Source organism: Macrobrachium nipponense, chromosome 40, assembly GCF_015104395.2.
Source record: "Macrobrachium nipponense isolate FS-2020 chromosome 40, ASM1510439v2, whole genome shotgun sequence".
Classification (NCBI taxonomy): Eukaryota; Metazoa; Arthropoda; class Malacostraca; order Decapoda; family Palaemonidae; genus Macrobrachium; species Macrobrachium nipponense.
This window is the reverse complement of record NC_061101.1, coordinates 24,738,102-24,756,427: the sequence shown is the minus strand read 5'-3', so window position 1 is coordinate 24,756,427 and position 18,326 is coordinate 24,738,102. Positions and strand designations below refer to the sequence as shown.

The 18,326-nt window shown below is 36.2% G+C and overlaps 1 long non-coding RNA gene across 1 annotated transcript; it reads right to left on the bottom strand.

The window, feature by feature from the left end:
* Positions 1–279: 279 nt before the first annotated feature.
* On the bottom strand, positions 280–7,405 carry LOC135212324 (uncharacterized). Its single transcript, XR_010313865.1, has 3 exons — positions 7,176–7,405; positions 1,287–1,471; positions 280–559 (listed from the first exon to the last, which is right to left on the bottom strand). It is a non-coding gene; the product is annotated as an uncharacterized LOC135212324 (long non-coding RNA).
* Between the last annotated feature and the right edge of the window lie 10,921 nt (positions 7,406–18,326).

The following is an 18,326-nucleotide window of genomic DNA, read 5'->3' as shown; positions in this document are numbered from 1 at the left end:
GGAAATTATAAATATTCATGGATTTCTGTCAATGTTTGTTGTGACTTCGTGCAAGATGGTACATCCATTTAATTAAAAAAAAAGTAATGCAGGAACACAAATTGCCATTCATAAAGTACAGCACTGTATGTACTAGATAAATGGATGTAGCATCTTGCATGAAGTCACAACAAACATTAGACAGAAAAGAATGATACTTCTCTACATCAAATTATTCATTTAAATAATAATAAATAAAAATTATTCATAAATATTATAAAAATCTAATCAAAAGAGACTGACAATAATAAGATAAATTTGATTGATAAACAAATTACATGAATATTTATAATTTCCTTGACAACAGTCAGCAGAAGTGCTCTATATTATATTCCTTCAGGATCCCAACCAGAATTAGGTTGAGATGAATTGGGACTCTCATCTTGACTTTGCTGACTGTGCAAGTCTTTTGGTCTTTTCCTTCCCACGTATCTGTCACATGCATTTTTTAGATAAATCATCATAGTTTTCCCTACTTCAGTTTCATCAGTTGATAATTGTGTCTTGTTCACCAGAATATCTGAAAAGGATAATCAATATTAGTAAATTGCATATCTGCAGTACTACACATAGTCCAACAATATAAAAGCCTTTATATTCAGTTACTTCTATACCACTATTATTACAATTATTTGAGTTTTGAGTTTAAAATCTAAGTTAGAAAAGCATAAACCTCTGAACCCAAAGGGGTTTCGAGTAGGAAAAGTAACCCTCATACAGGAAGGTAAAAGTGGCGACAATAAAAAAAGAAAAAATGGTGTAACTTTGTGTACTCTCAAGCAAGTGAAACTCAAATCCAAGACAGTGGAAGACATTGGTACAGAGGCTATGGCAGTATCCAACTTTAGAAGTTTTTATGTCAAAGTATTAAAATTCATTTAAAGGGTAACAATTAGGTTTAAGTCCTTTTTAACTTTGTGGGATTTGATTTTGGTGTTAACCCTGCCAAGGCTAAATGAAATAATGGCACTTATGGTTTCTGTGCTTTAACTTACACTGCACTTTTATAATGGATTACTTTGCATTACTTTTAAACCTTACTGAATGTGGTGGATGAAATACAAATGCAACTCATGTTTTGAAGATTTCACATACAGTACTTATATTTTGACTATCTACCAGCATCCATGGCACTTCACTGCATCTGCATCCCCATCTAAAAGCTAGCAATAGGCAGTACTACAAAGTGCCAATTTACACACTGCAAAAGCCATACCCTACACCTAACAGCATTATACAGCACTCACTTATTATAATTCCACACAATGTCGTGTTCTCGAACCCTTTCTTGCATGTATTTGTTTTCGTGTTCCAGCCAAGACGACCTTTCCAGTTTGAACTCGTACTGGAGTCCACTTGTCATGCAGAAGTCAATCATGGTTCTGACTGCTGCTTTGACGGTTGCTCCCCCAAGAATCTGGAGTCGATGTACCTAGAAATAACATTCAATAAGACTGGTTATACAAAAGTTTTTGATAATCATTAGTAATGAAATCATTCTACACTATGGCCTTTTCTTATCTTTAGTAATGTCAAAGTAAAAGTTTTCAGTACTGAAGCATAATAAACATCATGTGCATATCATGGTAACTGACATGTTGCTTACAGTGACTTTAAGGGCACTGTCCCCATTTATCTGTTGTTCAAAGTCCTCAAAGTCTACATATCTTTGTATTGGTAGCAATCCGTCCAGCAAGGATAAACTCAGGTCCAGTGGGTGCAGCAGCTGAGTTTGTTCAAATGTTCGATGGTACTATCATTATTTTCTAGTGAATTCGCTGATCTTGCACCCTACTTTCCAATTTTGTCATTGTCTCACAAGAGGTCGCATCACTTCCAGCATAAGAGGTTGCATCACTTCCACCATAAGAGGTCGCAAGACTGAAAAAGAAATCAATATTTTCCAATATCTAACCAGAAGTGTGTTAATTTAAATGTAGTTAGCACAAATCTCTTTTCATAAATAGCTTCACCAACACAGGAAATAAAAGCTGATTTTATTGGTTACACAGGTACCATCTGATTTACAATATTCAATTTACTGAAAAATTGAGGAAACTGTCAACAGATACTCTTTGGAAATCTGTATAAGCAAAAAGAAAAAAGGTTGATAGCCCCACACACACACAGATTGCCAAGCAATTAGTAAGCTAGGAGAAGACATTATTTTCACATCCATCGTTGTTAAAAATTTCACCACTAGTTGCTTGTGTATGTGAATTATTTTCTACAGTAGCTTTTTTATTTCCCATGCAAAGTTCTCTATATTCCTTATATTATCTTTCTGCATGACGATTCAAGGTCCATGTACTTGCCATAATGAACAATCCCCAGCTTCACAATTCTTGAACATACAGGGGACCTGAGACAGAAAAATATCAAGGTATGGTGTGGGAAAAGCTTACTTTTGGCTTGTTGTCCTAATTGAAAGTGGGTACCAATTTTATGAATGGCAAAGCAACTAGTGGGAGGTGTGATGTAAATTAATTAGCAGAGGGAGAATTCAGATCTGGATTGAAAGGTAAGGTACAGTTGTGTTGTTGGTGGAGACATCCAGCCAGGTCAGGGAAACAAACATGGCAGAAGGTGGAAAACAACAGGTCATGAAAATTGAAGTCAGAATGAATTCCACGGGTAGGCAGGTCAACCCTTCAGAAAAGGCCAAAGTAAAAGAAGCAATAGATAAAACTCTAGAGGAGTGACGTCTCCTTGTTAGACATCAAAGAATGTTTAAAAGGTAGGCCTCATGACAACAGTAAGCTAATAGATTTCTTTTTTTTTTTTTTAGACCACAAACGATGATTTTTTACCTACTTCCACCCAAAACAAGAAATCGACAAGTGATAGGAAGAAGTCATGCCCATGTGGGCAATGCAAGGTCCAGCTAGGCCAGAAGACGAAACCGCCAAGTGTGATAAATGCAAAAAATTGTTCTGCACAGACCTAAACAAGCCTCAAATGAAGACTTTCTTGAGGTCGATAAAAATGACAGAAAAGGAAAAAGGCCTAGATTGGTATTGCAGTTACTCAAAGAAGATTGCAGATCATACAAAGAGAAATTAGAAAAAGCAATTGAAGAAACTGAGAAATGCTGAAAACAAGCTTATATAGGTATTGCATGAGATGCTAAAAGGAAGAAAGGAAAACACTAGTATTTTGCTATAAACAATGTAATTGGGAGGTACAGGCAAAAAGGGTCAATAAGTCAGGATGAGGAAATTGCTATGAGAAAGGATAGAGGAAACATCCCAGATCACCAAGAATTTTGGAAATATGGTATTGGATGGAATAAAAAGTGCAGAGAAAGTAAAAAAGGAGAATAAATCAATTGGAGAACTAAAGTTACTCAAAGAAGATTGCAGATCATACAAAGAAAAATTAGAAAAAGCAATTGGAGAAACGGAGATTGTGCAGAAAACAGGACAGTGAGCAATCATTGGAGCTTCATGAAGACCTGCAAAACCCGAAATGAAAACCTAGTGAAGAATGGAAAACAAACAAGGTACAATCACGGAAAGGACCACTAAAATAATGTCAAGACTAAAGAGTAACTCACCTAACCCTGACAACAAGCAATGCTTGAATAGCGAAACCCTAAACAGGGACCACGATTAACAGAGGGGTTGGAAAGAAAGCAAAGAACATGGGAAACAAAGTGCACCTAAGATAAGGATAAGCTAACAAGAGCAGAGTGCAGGTTCTTTACGACAGGAAAGTGCAAGAAAGGAGACTTGTGAGTACCTGCGCTTACGACAGGAAAGTGCAAGAAAGGAGAGACTTGTGAGTACCTGCACTTACGACAGGAAAGTGCAAGAAAGGAGACTTGTGAGTACCTGCACAAGTGGAAAAGCAGAATTTATAAAAGATCCCAGAACAGTCAAGGCAGAAAAAGAGGTAAACCAAAGGACAGTATATAAGTTCTACAAAGAAGGTTATATTGTAAATATGACAGGAACTGTAAATACAGCCACAGAGTCATTAGCCAGAATAGGACTATAGTACGACGAAATTAAGTAGACCAAAGATGAGAATGTATGCGTTTCAAAGAGGGGCACTGCAAATATGGTAGAAACTGTAAATACAGTCACAGAATCAGAAGCCAAAATAGGGCTATAATAAATGGAAAGGCAAGGTACCAAGAAATAAGACACGTTGACTATGAGCCAGAATAAAAGAGCAAGCAGAGATGAGGATGAGCAGTATATGTGCAGGTTAAAAAAAAAAAAGATCAATCAAAGAAATAGCAGAAGAGCAATCAAGAGCCCTTTATGGACAATTTTGGACAAATAGCTTGGTAAATACATGTACCAAATATATTATAGAAATTAACGGAATGAGATATGCCAAAAAAGGTACCAAGAAATGAGACAAGTTGACTATGAACCAGAATAAAAGAGCAAGCAGAGATCAGGATGAGCAGTATATGTGCAGGTTTTTCAAAACAAAGATCAATCAAAGAAATAGTAGAAGAGCAATTAAGAGCCCCTTATGGACAATGTCGGACAAAAAGCTTGGTGAACACATGTACCAAATATAATAATAGAAATTAATGGAATGAGGTATGCCAAAAAAGCACTGAATAAGGAAATAAAGATAAGAATTAATCAAGATATCTAAGAGACTTTCAAACAAAAGAGGAAAGAAATAAAGAAGCTGAGGTTCACAGATAACTTCGAGGAAAACAAAAACATAAGGGAACTGGAAACAAAGGAAGCATGTATCATAATGAAAGCCAGACTGAATATGTTGAACTTAAAGGCTAGCTTCCTGGGTAAATTTCAGGACGAGGTCTGTGATATATACAGAGGAGGGGAGGACATCACCGAACATTTATCAGTGTAAATCAATTAAAAAAACAGATCAGGACATAAATATAGACACGGAAATCCCCTAGCAGAAAACTGGGGGAATACATAAGGATAGCCCACAAAATTAAGAATGTTCTTATACCTGGAAGCGATGGATGTCAAAGCTAAGTAGCATTGCCCTGCCTCAGTTATATTAAGAAAAAGAAATGAAAGGGGGTTGGGTTAAAATTAAAGTAGAAATATTGTGTTATATCTAATTTGGAAACATCTTTAATTTTGGGGGGTTACTATTGTTGCAGAAAAGGACAATAGACATGAATTAAAATACAGGTAGTGTTCAAGTTACAATAATTTGTCTTACGATAATCCGATTTTACGATGGGGTTAACAATTAATACTGATACGACAATATTTTGAAATTATTTTAAAATTTCACTCGCAATGAACGCAGGCAGCAGAGTACACTCAGGGAGCGAGAGAGACCAAATTACAATAGCCTAAATTTATCCTGTCTCTAGTTAAAGAGTCTGAAAACAGCAAAGAGAATGATGAAGGTATTGTTTTAACGTTATAATTGTGTAAAAATGTATAGTCCATGAACCAACCGAACTGATAGTAAGCAATTACCGTAGTCATGTTATAAATGATGATATGTAGCATAGGAATATTTTTATGCAGAAAGTTTATTTGCTATAGATCAAAGCTCAGCAAGGAAATATACTGCTAATGACTATCATGCAATAGCAACAAGGATAAAACTCTTGTAAACTTGTGCCATCAAACACAACCTTAGATAAAATTGTGCTATCGAACACAATCGTAGATAAAATTGAGAGAAAATCATTTTATCAAAACTATTGGGCTTGAAAGAACACATTTTACAGTTTTTTTTAGACCAATAAAAGATAACGCAAAGCTTGTATTACGCTGAAACCAAGTGAAAATAGTGAACAGAATCCTGTAATTTTTTTTTACACAAAAAAACATGCCCCTGATGCAATCTTTTCATGAAAAAAATAATTTAGTTCACAACAAATGTATTCAAGTCATATTTCAACTTAAACACGTTGTCTAACGAAAAATGACCTTGTCTCATATAAGTAAAGTATCTGGATATTCATTTATGCTAACTAGAAGCTAGAAAATTTGCTCATAATTGAGTTAAATATGGCAAAATAAACTTGTATGGGCCACCAACTGATTTCTAAATCAAAACATTGACCACTACCTATATGTTAGTATTTTATAATGCAATAATACAAGAATACCTACAATATTATTGGATACAGTGAAGTGATGTAGAACTTATTTTATAATTATATGCAGCTATCAGCAGCCTGACATCACTCAATTGTACTAATGTCTGACTGATTCTCGTTTTGTGTCCAATTTTTTTTCCTACTAATATATCATAGTCAGAATGCACTGAACCTCCAGAATTGGCTTATATCAATTAATAAATTACTATACCGTTTGTGTAATATAGAGAATACTGTAGGCTACGCTACTGTATTCGTATGTCTACATTAGGCCAACACTTTAATTTTAGTCAATTTCTTCGTACTGAATTTTCACAAGCACATATAGGGTATAAAACCGCATGGTACAGGGGCAGACCATGTACGATCAATGTGTACAACCCCCAAAAAAAGTACATTATAACGCGTCCTGACATCGGAGATGGGCATCAGACGCGACTTGTTGTTGGTGAGAAACAGAGCTAAAGACCTCTACTCCGGTGTCAGGACGCATTATAATGTACTTTTCTTGGGGTTGTACACATTGATCATACATATGGTCCACCCCTGTACCATGTGGTTTTTTACCCTAGCCTACATTGAACCTAGAAAATATGCTGAAACTAATAATTATTATGCTGTATACCTATGTATAAAGTAGTGTAGGCTAGGCTACCCTATATGTAGTGATGGTGCCAATTACCCTAGTGTAGGCTAGGGTATATTTGAGATATGATTTTTCCATAAGTAGGAGAATACCTGTAAACGAGTTTTAAGTAACAAAGTTAAACTGAATACCTAATGAGTAAAACTTAGGATCCAGGAACTAACCCTAAGTTTTCCTAGAATGCCACTCATGACCTATCCGGAACTTGCCTATCCAATATCGATTAGGGTTCCGTGCCCTGACCTGGCTTTAGGGGCATCTGGAGTCTGGACCCCGCTCTAATAACACAACTTAGTAGCTACCATTCCGAGGTTGTCCTACTCTTAAAGAATTTAGCTTATTCATAGGTACTTGTTCCTCATGATAGCCTAACCCCACAATTGCTAAACACATGAACCTAATATGCAAACACTTGCTACTCACAATTGTCTTCCAAAGCACGTTTAATCTTCTTGGTGATGATTTTGCGCTTGCAGAAATGGTCAGCAGTAGTGCTCTTCAGAGACAAGACGATTTCATTGTTTTAAATTTGACCTCAGCCAGTCCACGTGAGTGTAGTAGTAGTAGTAGGCGGTGTTTGTCTTTGAAACGGCTCCTCCCTTGCTTGTTGTTATTCCTCTTTGGTTTATGTTAGGTATCGGTAGATCTATATAACTATTACGCGGGAAGCTATTCTTCTTGGAGATCTTTATGTTTTGTGCTCGTAGAACAGATCAGTAGCATTGCACTTTCGAGAGTGATGATGTTTGCGTTGCTGTACCTTTGTTCTTTACAGTTTTGAAGTTGAACACCCAGCGAGTGTAGTAGTAGTAGCAGTAGTAGTAGTAGGCGGGATTTGTCTTTAAAATGGTTCCCTTGCTTACTTTTCATTCATCCTGTGTTTGGTAAAGTTTTTTCTCTCTGTAATGCCATAGTTTTTTTTAATTCTTTCCTATTTTGAAAAGGTCTACAAATAAAAGCAAAAAGTATATTTCTCTTCATAGTGTCTTGGAATGTTCAAATGAGTAGGTTTAACATAATTTTAAATTTGGCAAAACATAAGAAAATGTGCCAAAAATATGCTAAGTAAAAAAAAAAAAATGCCAAATCAAAATTTTGGATACCAATTATGTTGAGAAGTATCACACACAAATCCACTTTTTTTTTTTTTTTTTTTTTTATATTGTATATGTATGTGGCACTTTTCAAACCAGATTGCATCCAAAAATTTTCGATTTGGCACATTGTGTTTTTCTTTTATTTTGACATATTGTTGGTGTATTTGACTTGTTTCCAAAATTGGAAACACAACACACACACACACACACACACACACACACATATATATATATATTAGAAAAGAAAAAGAAACCCACAAAATCACTTTGTAACTTGTTTACTTCTAAGTATTTACATTTTAGTTTTACTAAGAAGTAACAAGTTACAAAGTGATTTTGTGGTTTTCTTTTTTCAATCTTCAGAAGAAAACTGAAAGAAGTTTTTGTTTTGGTTCATATATATATATATATATATATATATATATATATCTATATATATATGATTATATATTAATATATATAGATATATATATATATATATATATATATATATATATATATTAATATATATTATATTAAATGGTTATCAATAGTCTTGAGAATTTTTTTTTTTTTTTGCTGATATGCAAATATATTTTAAAGTCGCTTCAAAAGATCCAACTGTATGTTTATGAATCGAACCACAGTTGGGTATCCAACACTGGAAAAGAGATAAATCAAGCCGAAATTGGATATCCAGTGTTATCCAACATTGGAAATGCGGTATTATTTTGGTAAATGGGTCCAATTCAGTTATTCCATTATCCATTAGTATAGTTGGATTTCCTCAATAATCCAGAATTGGCCCAATACATCTGTGTTTGCTGGGTGGAATAAAAAATTTAAGAAAATAAAAGATAATTAAAGATAAAAAAAGTTAAATTTCACTAAAAAGCTGAATCATTGAATAAAAAAATCAAGAAAATAAAAGATAATTAAAGATAAAAAAAGTTAAATTTCATTAAAAAGTTGAATTATTGGAATATAAAAACTGCTTAAAATAGCAGCTACATAACTATATATCTTAAGAGAAGTTACGAGCAATTCCTCTCAGATACTCTTCGTCTTTTAGATTTACTGTATCTAAATATTTTCTGTGTGTGAGAGAGAGAGACAGACAGACAGATAGACAGAAATAATTTTTTTTCTCTCATCTCTTCGTCTATGGCCAGTTGGGCTGCGGCTAGTCGGCCCCTGCGGCCAGTTGGGCTGCGTCCAGTCGGCCATGGCCAGTTGGGCCATGGCCAGTCGGTCGCGACCAGTTGTCCCATTCCCTAAGATAAAACAGTACATCCCAAGACCCAGAGGGTGTTTCCATTGCCAGCATTTTGGATACACCCTGCAATCATGTAGATCAAAATTGCAAGAAAATCCTGCAGCCTGTCAACTGTGGAGAAGATGAGCATGGTATGTGCACCAGGGAACCTAAATGCGTTCAATGTGGTGAGGAACATGCATCATCATCTCAGCTGTGTGATGTATATTTACTCGAAAAAGAAATCCAAGCAATCCAAGTAATAGAAAGAACTACATTTAAGGAAGCGCGAGAGAGAGCCAAAGCAAAGACTGTAAGACCTGGTCTAAGTTTTGCTTCTGTAGTAGCAAAACTAAGAAACCAAAAGAAAGAGACAAATAAAAACACCCAAGTTAAGAGCACAAAAGGAAAATCAAATAAAGAATCATTAAAAAGACAGCTAACTGAATCATTAGAGTCAACTGATGATGAGAATGTAAAGACAAGGTTCACTAGAACCAACAAGAAAGACACAAGTATGGAACTGAATAAAACTGAAGTGTCAGTAGAGACACACCCACCACCATCTGCCTCTTTGGAGGCAAGGCCAGTGGTTGCTGGTCTGGTGCCAGCTACTGTTGGTGCCAATTCCTCTTTGGAGGACAAACCAGCAGATGCTGGTCCCCCAGTCCCAGTCCTTGCTGGTACTTCTGCTTCATTAGAGGCAGAGCTGGCTACTGCCAGCAGTACAAAGACACTTGAGGTGGTCTCTTTAGAGAACACCTCTGCTCTCTCCGTCTTGATAGAAATGGAGAGCAAAGAAACTAAAAAAACCTTTCAGTTTCAAAGACATAGAAGGAAAAGATGTTGGCTCTACGAAGACGATAACTCCTCCCAAGAAGCCAACAAAACTTTCCATCAAAATGCCTCCCCCTAGTAGAAAAAAGAAATCTCCCAGTCTTGTAAAAAGGAACCACAATGTTGGTCCTGAACATGAATAGGTTCACTTCCATTATTTGGTGGAACTGTCAGGGACTGCGAGCGAAGTATGAGGAAGTGAAGCTTTTGATCTATGAGCACTCTCCTTTAGGGTATGTTTACAGGAGACTATTCTAGGTGAATATAACCCTTGTCCTAGGGAATATGTTCACTATAGAACTAAATTTGATCTAGAAGTGGAAAATCATAGTGGATCCCTCATCTACATCTGTCGAGACGCTCCACACTAACAAGTGAAACTAAATACTCCCCTCTTCAAGTGTTGCTGTACGAATTAATTTAAGAAGGAAATATACTTTATATTCCCTTTACATTCCACCCAATAGCCATGTCTCCCGAGAGAACTAATATACTTAATGCAGCAACTACCGGAGCCATTCTTCTACTTGGTGACTTCAATAGTAGACATCCATTGTTGTGGGGAGATGTAACATCATATCAGAAAGGGATAGATGGCATCTTTAATAGAAAATGAAGATATAGGTCTCCTTAATACTGGAGAACCCACCCATTACCACATTCAGACAGGCACCGACTCCTGCATCGACCTTTCAATTTGTAGCTCCAACTATAGTGTTGATTTTAGTTGGAGAACAAGTGATGACTGGCATACCAGTGACCATTCTCCAATTGTGATCGACACCAATGATGGTTCACCTATCCCAAGATCACCACGATGGTGCTTAAAGAAAGCAAATTGGAGAAAATTCAGACTTGAGTGAGTTGTAGGGGGATGCAAAACATCTCCCAAGTGTAGATGATGCCATTGATCTACTCAATGGAACATTCATTACATACTGCAGGTCTACAATCGATTCCTCGAACTAAAGGACTATTCAGGAGACGGCCAGTACCGGGGTGGTCAAAAGACCTAAGGCTGTTACACCGAGCTACAAGGTCATCATTGACCAGGTGCCGTAGACACCGCACCTTGGACAATGTCATCATTTACAAACAGTGTAGGGCACGATTTCGAAAAGCTATGAAAGCTGTCAGAGACAAGAATGAGTCGGATATGTATCCTCTATTAACAGCAGAACACCAGTCTGTAGCATTTGGAAGAAAATAAGAAAAAATTCAGGGTAAATTAACCCAATCCTCCTCCAGTACTTAAAGTGACTAATAATAATGTCACTGATGTCACAGAAGTTAGAATACATTTTCAGAAAAAACACTCTCGCTCGAGTTTCTGAGAAATCAGATAGTTCCCCAGGACATCATTTCAGAATGATGGAAGAACAACAGGTACTTGACTTTTCAGCAAACAAAGCTGAATCATATAATATGCCTTTTTCTGAAAGGGAATTTGAATCTGCTTTAGCTAGGAGCGAGAACACTGCCCTTGGTCCAGATGAGATTCCTTATGAAATGTTTAAACACATTTCAAGGAACACAAAACTTTTTATAATCAAATTATTATCAATAGAAAATATGGAATGAGAGCAGCTACCCTAGCATATGGGAATTTAGCTACCATGTTACATTCCTTAAGCCTGGAAAAGATCCTCTCGGTGCAGCAAGTTACCGCCCCATTGCTTTTACTTGCTGTTTGTGTAAATTGATGGAAAAAATGATAAATGTAAGACTGATGTGGTATTTAGAGCACAACAATATTCTAACACCTTCTCTGTGTGGTTTTCGAAAAATGTACTCCACCCTGGACATCTTACTGCAACTTGAAACCTCTGTGTGTGAAGCCTTTGCCTCCAAGCAACATCATGTGACAGTGTTTTTTTTATATAGAAAAGGCATATGACACTGCTTGGAGACATGGGACTCTGAAGACAATGCATAATGTTGGTCTAAGAGGCAAATTACCTTTATTTGTGAAATCCATTTTTACATCGTAGGTATTTTAAAGTTAAAGTTGGCAGTACTTTATCAGAGAAAAGGTGCCAAGAAGGTGTTCCCCAGGGCAGTGTTCTCAGTGTAACACTTTTTGCTCTGGCCATAAACAGTGTTGCAGCTGTTATTCCAAAAGAGGTCTTAAAGACACTGTTTGTGGATGACTTGTCAATATCCTTTGCTGCCACCCGCATGACTGTAGCAGAAAGAAAGCTACAATTAACAATAAATAAAATAGTAAGTTGGGCTGAGAAACAGGGTTTTAAAATCTCTGTAAGCAAGACTACTGCTGTCCACTTCTGTCGGATCAGGGGAGTGCATCCTGATCCAGACCTCTATTTGTATGGCCGTAGAATCCCATGTGCAGAACAGGCACACTGCTTATGCCTAGTTTTTGACAGTAGATTGACTTGGGTCCCCCATATCAAACATATAAAAGCAAAGAGCCTAGAAGCTCTACACATCTTGAAGGTGCTTTCTCACACCAGTTGGGGAGCTGATAGAAATCTTTTACTAAAGCTTCATAAATCTTTAATCTTGTCAAACCTGTCATATGGTTGTGAAGTTTATTCTTCAGCTTCCTCATCTAAGTTAAAAATTTTAGATTAAGTGCATCATTCAGGTATTCGTATAGCCACAGGAGCTTTACGTTTGTCACCAATAACTAGTATGCTAGTTGATGCAGGAGAGATGCCCCTTGAACTCCATCGCCGATCATCATTACTTCGGTACTGGTTTAGAGTGCAGACTCTCCAAATCTCTGGCATTTGCTGTGGCAAATAGAAATATTTTTAACGGTTTTTACGAAAGTCATCCAAGGTATCCCACTCCTTTTATAGCTATAGAATTAAAAAAATTTTACAGGATACAAATATTAAAAAATTTTCCATTATTCCCTTTGTGTATCCCTGTACTCCTGTCTGGAGGTTATCCGATGTGAAATTCTGCAGGTAATTCAATGGAGCAAAGAGGGATAAATCTGATGAGGAAATGAGGGCCATATTTTTAGAGCATGTATGAGAGCATGTAGATACAAGTTTTATATTTACTGATGGCTCTAAGTCCAATGCTGGCGTTGGATATGGAGTTTTTATCAAATCTTTTAACCAAAGAGGTGCACTTCCTGCTGTCGCCTCAAACTTTACAGCTGAATTGTATGGCATCCTAGTAGCACTGGAACATATTACAACACTCCCAGTGTGTAGCTACACAATATTTTGTGACTCCAAAAGTGCCTTTCAGTCCCTGAAAGTCTTTAATACTGATCATCCCTTGGTGTTGAAGATCTTGCAGTGGATCTTCTTGCACCAATATAGAGGCAGTATTGTTTCATTTTGTTGTGTTCCTGCCCATGTGAACATATCGGGAAACGAAGAGGCAGACAAGCTAGCCAAATCAGCGGCGCAAACTTTGATACCAAGAAAATGCCCTGTTCCATATCGTGATACATTCTTTGATATATGGAAATCTGTCCAGCATTTATGGGCACTTCAGTGGGACAGAGTAGGCCCCAATAAAATGAAAGAAATTACTAGACAGACACACCCTTGGATATATGACCTAATACCAAGGAAGTGGGAGGTTGTATTGTGTAGATTATGCATTGGCCATACTCATTTAACTCATGGCTATCTGATGGATGGGGAGAATGAGCCCTTCTGTGACGATTGCTTAGTTCCACTGACTGTTAGGCATTTGCTGGTTGAGTGTCCAGTCTAGTGGGAATTAGGATCGTTTTTTTAGCTTATAGTAGTGAAGCAGGTGGTATTATAGCATGCCAAAAACTGTTGGAGAAAGCATGTGTGTTAACCCTCTTACGCCAACTGGACGTATTTTACGTCGACATTTTTTGTCTCCCGTGTGCCGACTGGACGTATTTACGTCGACTTACAAAAGTTTTTTTTAAAATTAAAATTCGCGGAAAAAATACTTATAGGCCTACCAGCCTAAAACTTTTGAATCACGCGCCTTGGGGGATGCTGGGAGTTCACGGATCAAGGTGTTGTTTTGTTTACAATCGTTACGCAGGCGCGCAAGCGCGAATTTCTTCCTTGCCGCACTAAAAAGTATCTGTGACACATCTCGGAAATTATTTCGTCACTTTGACATAATTTTTGTACCATTGTAAATTAGCCGTTACATGAAGTATTATATATGAAAATGTGCGCATTTTTATGTAGAATACAACAATAAAATACTCATGATTGTAGCTTTATCAGTTTTGAGATATTTCATATAAATAACGATAATTGCCAAAATTTCAACCTTCGGTCAACTTTGACTCTACCGAAATGGTCGAAAAACGCAATTGTAAGCTAAAACGCTTATATTCTAGTAATATTCAATCATTTACCTTAATTTTGCAACTAATTGGAAGTCTCTAGCACAATATTTCGATTTATGGTGAATTTATGAAAAACAATTTCCTTACGTCCGCGCGGTAACTCTTCCGAAAAAAATCATACATGCGATTGTGGTAATGTTTGTACCATTTTAAAATTAGCCGTTATATAAAGTTTTATATATGGAAATGTGCGCAATTTCATGCACAATACAACTGAAAACAACCCATGGTTGTAGCTTTTATCAGTTTTGAGATATTTTCATATAAATAACGATAATTGCCAAAATTTCAACCTTCGGTCAACTTTGACTCTACCGAAATGGTCAAAAAACGCAATTGTAAGCTAAAACGCTTATATACTAGTGATATTCAAGCATTTACCTTCATTTTGCAACAAATTGGAAGTCTCTAGAACAATATTTCGATTTATGGTGAATTTATGAAAAAAATAACATTTTCTTTACGTCCGCGCGGTAACTCTTCCGAAAAAATCATACGTGCGATTGTGGTAATGTTTGCACCATTTTAAATTACCCGTTACATAAAGTTTTATATATGAAATGTGCGCAATTTTCATGTAGAATACAACAAAAAATAATTGAAGGTTGTAGCTTTTCTCATTTTTGAAATATTTGCATATAAATCACGATAAATAGAAAAAAAACCACGGTCGGTCAACTTTGACTCTACCGAAATGGTCGAAAAACGCAATTGTAAGGTAAAACTCTTACAGTATAGTAATATTCAGTCCTTTATCTTCATCTTGAAGCAAATTCGAAGTCTCTAGCAAAATATTTGGATTTATGGTGAATTTAAAACAAAATCTTTCCTTCCCTCCGCGTCCAGATTCTCCACCACAAATCTCCGAAATACGTACGTCCCATTCTCGGAATATTTGCTCCGTTTCATATTAGGCATTTCATAGAGTTTTATATATGAAAATGTGCGCAATTTCATGTAGAATAAAACGAAAAATATTTGAAGGTTGTAGCTTTCTTATTTCCGAAATAATTGCATATAAAAAATATATATATAAAAAAATTCGACATTCGGTCAACTTTAACTCGTCAGATATGGTCGAAAACTGCAATTATAAGCTAATACTCTTACAGTATAGTAATATTCAATCATTTGTCTTAATTTTGAAAGAAATTGGAAGTCTCTAGGACAATATTTAGATTTATGGTGAATTTTTGAAAAAAATATTTGTTTACGTCAGCGCGTTACGAATTCATGCATTATTTTGTGATAATATTTTCTCTGTGTTGCTTTTATCGTTTTACAATGTTTTATATACCAAAATGATCGCAATTTAGTGTAAATTACAACGAAAAAAAAGTAACTTGTTACCTTTAACCGTTTTGCGCACAGTGCGATTTGAATACAATTATATATGAAATTTCGTTTTTGCGCTATCATATATCGCATTATTTATATATGATGATAATTTTTTTCATTTCTGATGGTTGCATACTAAACTTCAGGCAATGACAAAAAAAGGAGCCAAAAATGAACTCTTAATCTTGAAAACTAAGCGCGCTGTGATTCTTTGAAAAAAATATTTTTTCCGCTTCCGCGTTCACTCCGAAACCCCTCCGGCACACGGGAGACAAATTTTTATTTACCGCTCCGGCGTAAGAGGGTTAATAATGTTATCTCTTTTATCAAAGAAGCTGGTCTTCTCAAATATATCTGATAGCTGTGCTGTCTTAGTATATACTTTTTTCCCCTTTTTTTATGTTTTATTGTTATTTGTTCAGATTAACAATTCTTTTTATTAGAATTTTATTTGATCAGAATTTTATTATTTTTATCAGAAATTTATTTTTTTTAATCAAATTTATATGTATCTCTTTTAAAAAAATAAAATTATTTGAAATCTTGTTTAATATATTATAAAAGTTAAAAAATCACACTTAGTATTCAGTGTCGGTGACCCTGGTAGTTGTGACGCCAGAAAACCCACAATTAATCAATCAATCAATCTATTATGTGTAGGAACAAATGCAATCTGGTTCTTTAAGAAGTCATGTTTGGCTGACTTAATTTTCAAACCAGCCAACCTGTCTCCTAAGAACTTCCAAGTGTTTCTCTATTGAATCTGTGGCAATCAATATATTGTCCACGTATCCAAATATGGACTTCCCTAATAACTCATGTAAAACTGTATTTACTAATCTTGTAAAAGTCATAGCACCACCTGACAAACCAAAAGACATCCGTGTAAACTCAAAATGCCCCTTGGGCAAGGAGAACGTGGTAAGTTCCCGACTATCTTCACTAAGAGGAACTTGCAAGAATTCCTGCATGAGGTCTGTTGAAGAGTATATATTTTTACCCCATTTCTATAAAAATATGTGGTATGCAGGCCACCAGATATCTGTCTCTAATGGTTTTTTTTCATTCAACTGACAGAAATCTACACAGACTAGGATGGAGCCACCTTTCTTAGGCACCTTGTGCTCTGACACTTTAGTTAGCCCTAACTTATCCAATTTCAAAGTAACTATATCCCAAAATTCAGCCAAAACCTTGCTTACATCTGCTGTATGCTCTTTGTAGTCTGCATTAGCTAAGTTATCCCTATAAATTTTCCAACTCATTTGCATTTCTGCCTCTAAAAACTCATTTTTCCCCTCTACAGTAGCCACTGAACTATTGAACCACCATCGTCCTCCCAATCCTGGAGGTCTACCACATAAGGATTCTCTGATAGTACCTCGTTGTGTCATTACATTCAATAATTCCAGCCATGTGACACCAGTATTTGATACCCTGCTCACAGACACCCTACTAACTACACATTTTAGGTTTGCCCATTTAGAGTTTTTCAATTTCTCAACCAATTCTCCTGCTGCAACCAAAAGCTGAGAACTATGCTCAACCAATGTCCTCTGAACTTTCTTGACCTTGTAAAAACTCCTCAGATCATGAACCATATCTCTTCATTTCTCTGTACCATAGGATGTCCTGAGAAACACCTAGAGCTCCATCTAAGACCAGCATTTTGTATACTGAAAACTATGGCAGGGATGTGCCAGATCCCATTTATTAAAATGCAACTAGGCTTTAGCCTCTTGGAAGGCTCCTGCATCATTTTTAATTCCCTTGGCATCAAGAAAATTATTTACACCCTCAATGAAACGGACCTTGAAATGGACGAACTCCTGATGCAATCGTTGTGACTTTATGAAGCAAAGTCTTATCATAGTTACCTTCCAGCATTTTGTCTGAATTAAAGAAACCTCCAGTATTTGGGACTTGACCTGATCTCAATATCATTAAAGTACCAACAATATTGTCTAAGTTCACTAACAAGCCAACAACCACAAAATTATCCCCAAAAATCAATCATCTCAAAATAAACATTTCATAAACTCTGCGGGGAAAAAAGTACCCCTTTCAACCTCACAGTCCAGGTTATTCCATCAGCTGATCATTTGTAGGTCAGGAGGAGGGTCAAAACCCTTTCGTCTTCTGAATGTTAGAGGCGACGAGGGGTGGAAGAAGTGGAAGGAAGAGAACAAGAATGCATAAGGGAAGTAGCAAATGCTTGAGAGACTTTCCCCCTCTTGCCTCGTTGCTGTGCAAATGGTTTTTGCTGAAAGTGCTTAGCCTGGCTATCTTTAGACCCAAACTACTATTTAGTTGCCCCTTCCAAAATAAAAAAAATAAACTCATCAGTGACGTATATTCACCGAATATGATTAATTCCTGATAAAGTACATGAAGAAAGGAGAAAAATTAATAATAATAACATCCCCTGTCCCTTCATTTCAGTTGTGATACATATACAAAAAAAAAAAATCACTGAATCACCGTATCTCAAAAGTTAAGTATATCTTAGTTTAACCAGACCACTGAGCTGATTAACAGCTCTCCTAGAGCTGGCCCGAAGGATTAGATTTTTTAAGTGGCTAGGAACCAATAGGTTACCTAGCAATGGGACCTACAGCTTATTGTGGGATACAAACCACATTATATTGAGGAATAAATTTCTAATCACCAGAAATGATATTGTTATGATACAATAAAGTTTCATACATACTTACCTGGCAGATATATACTTAGCTTTA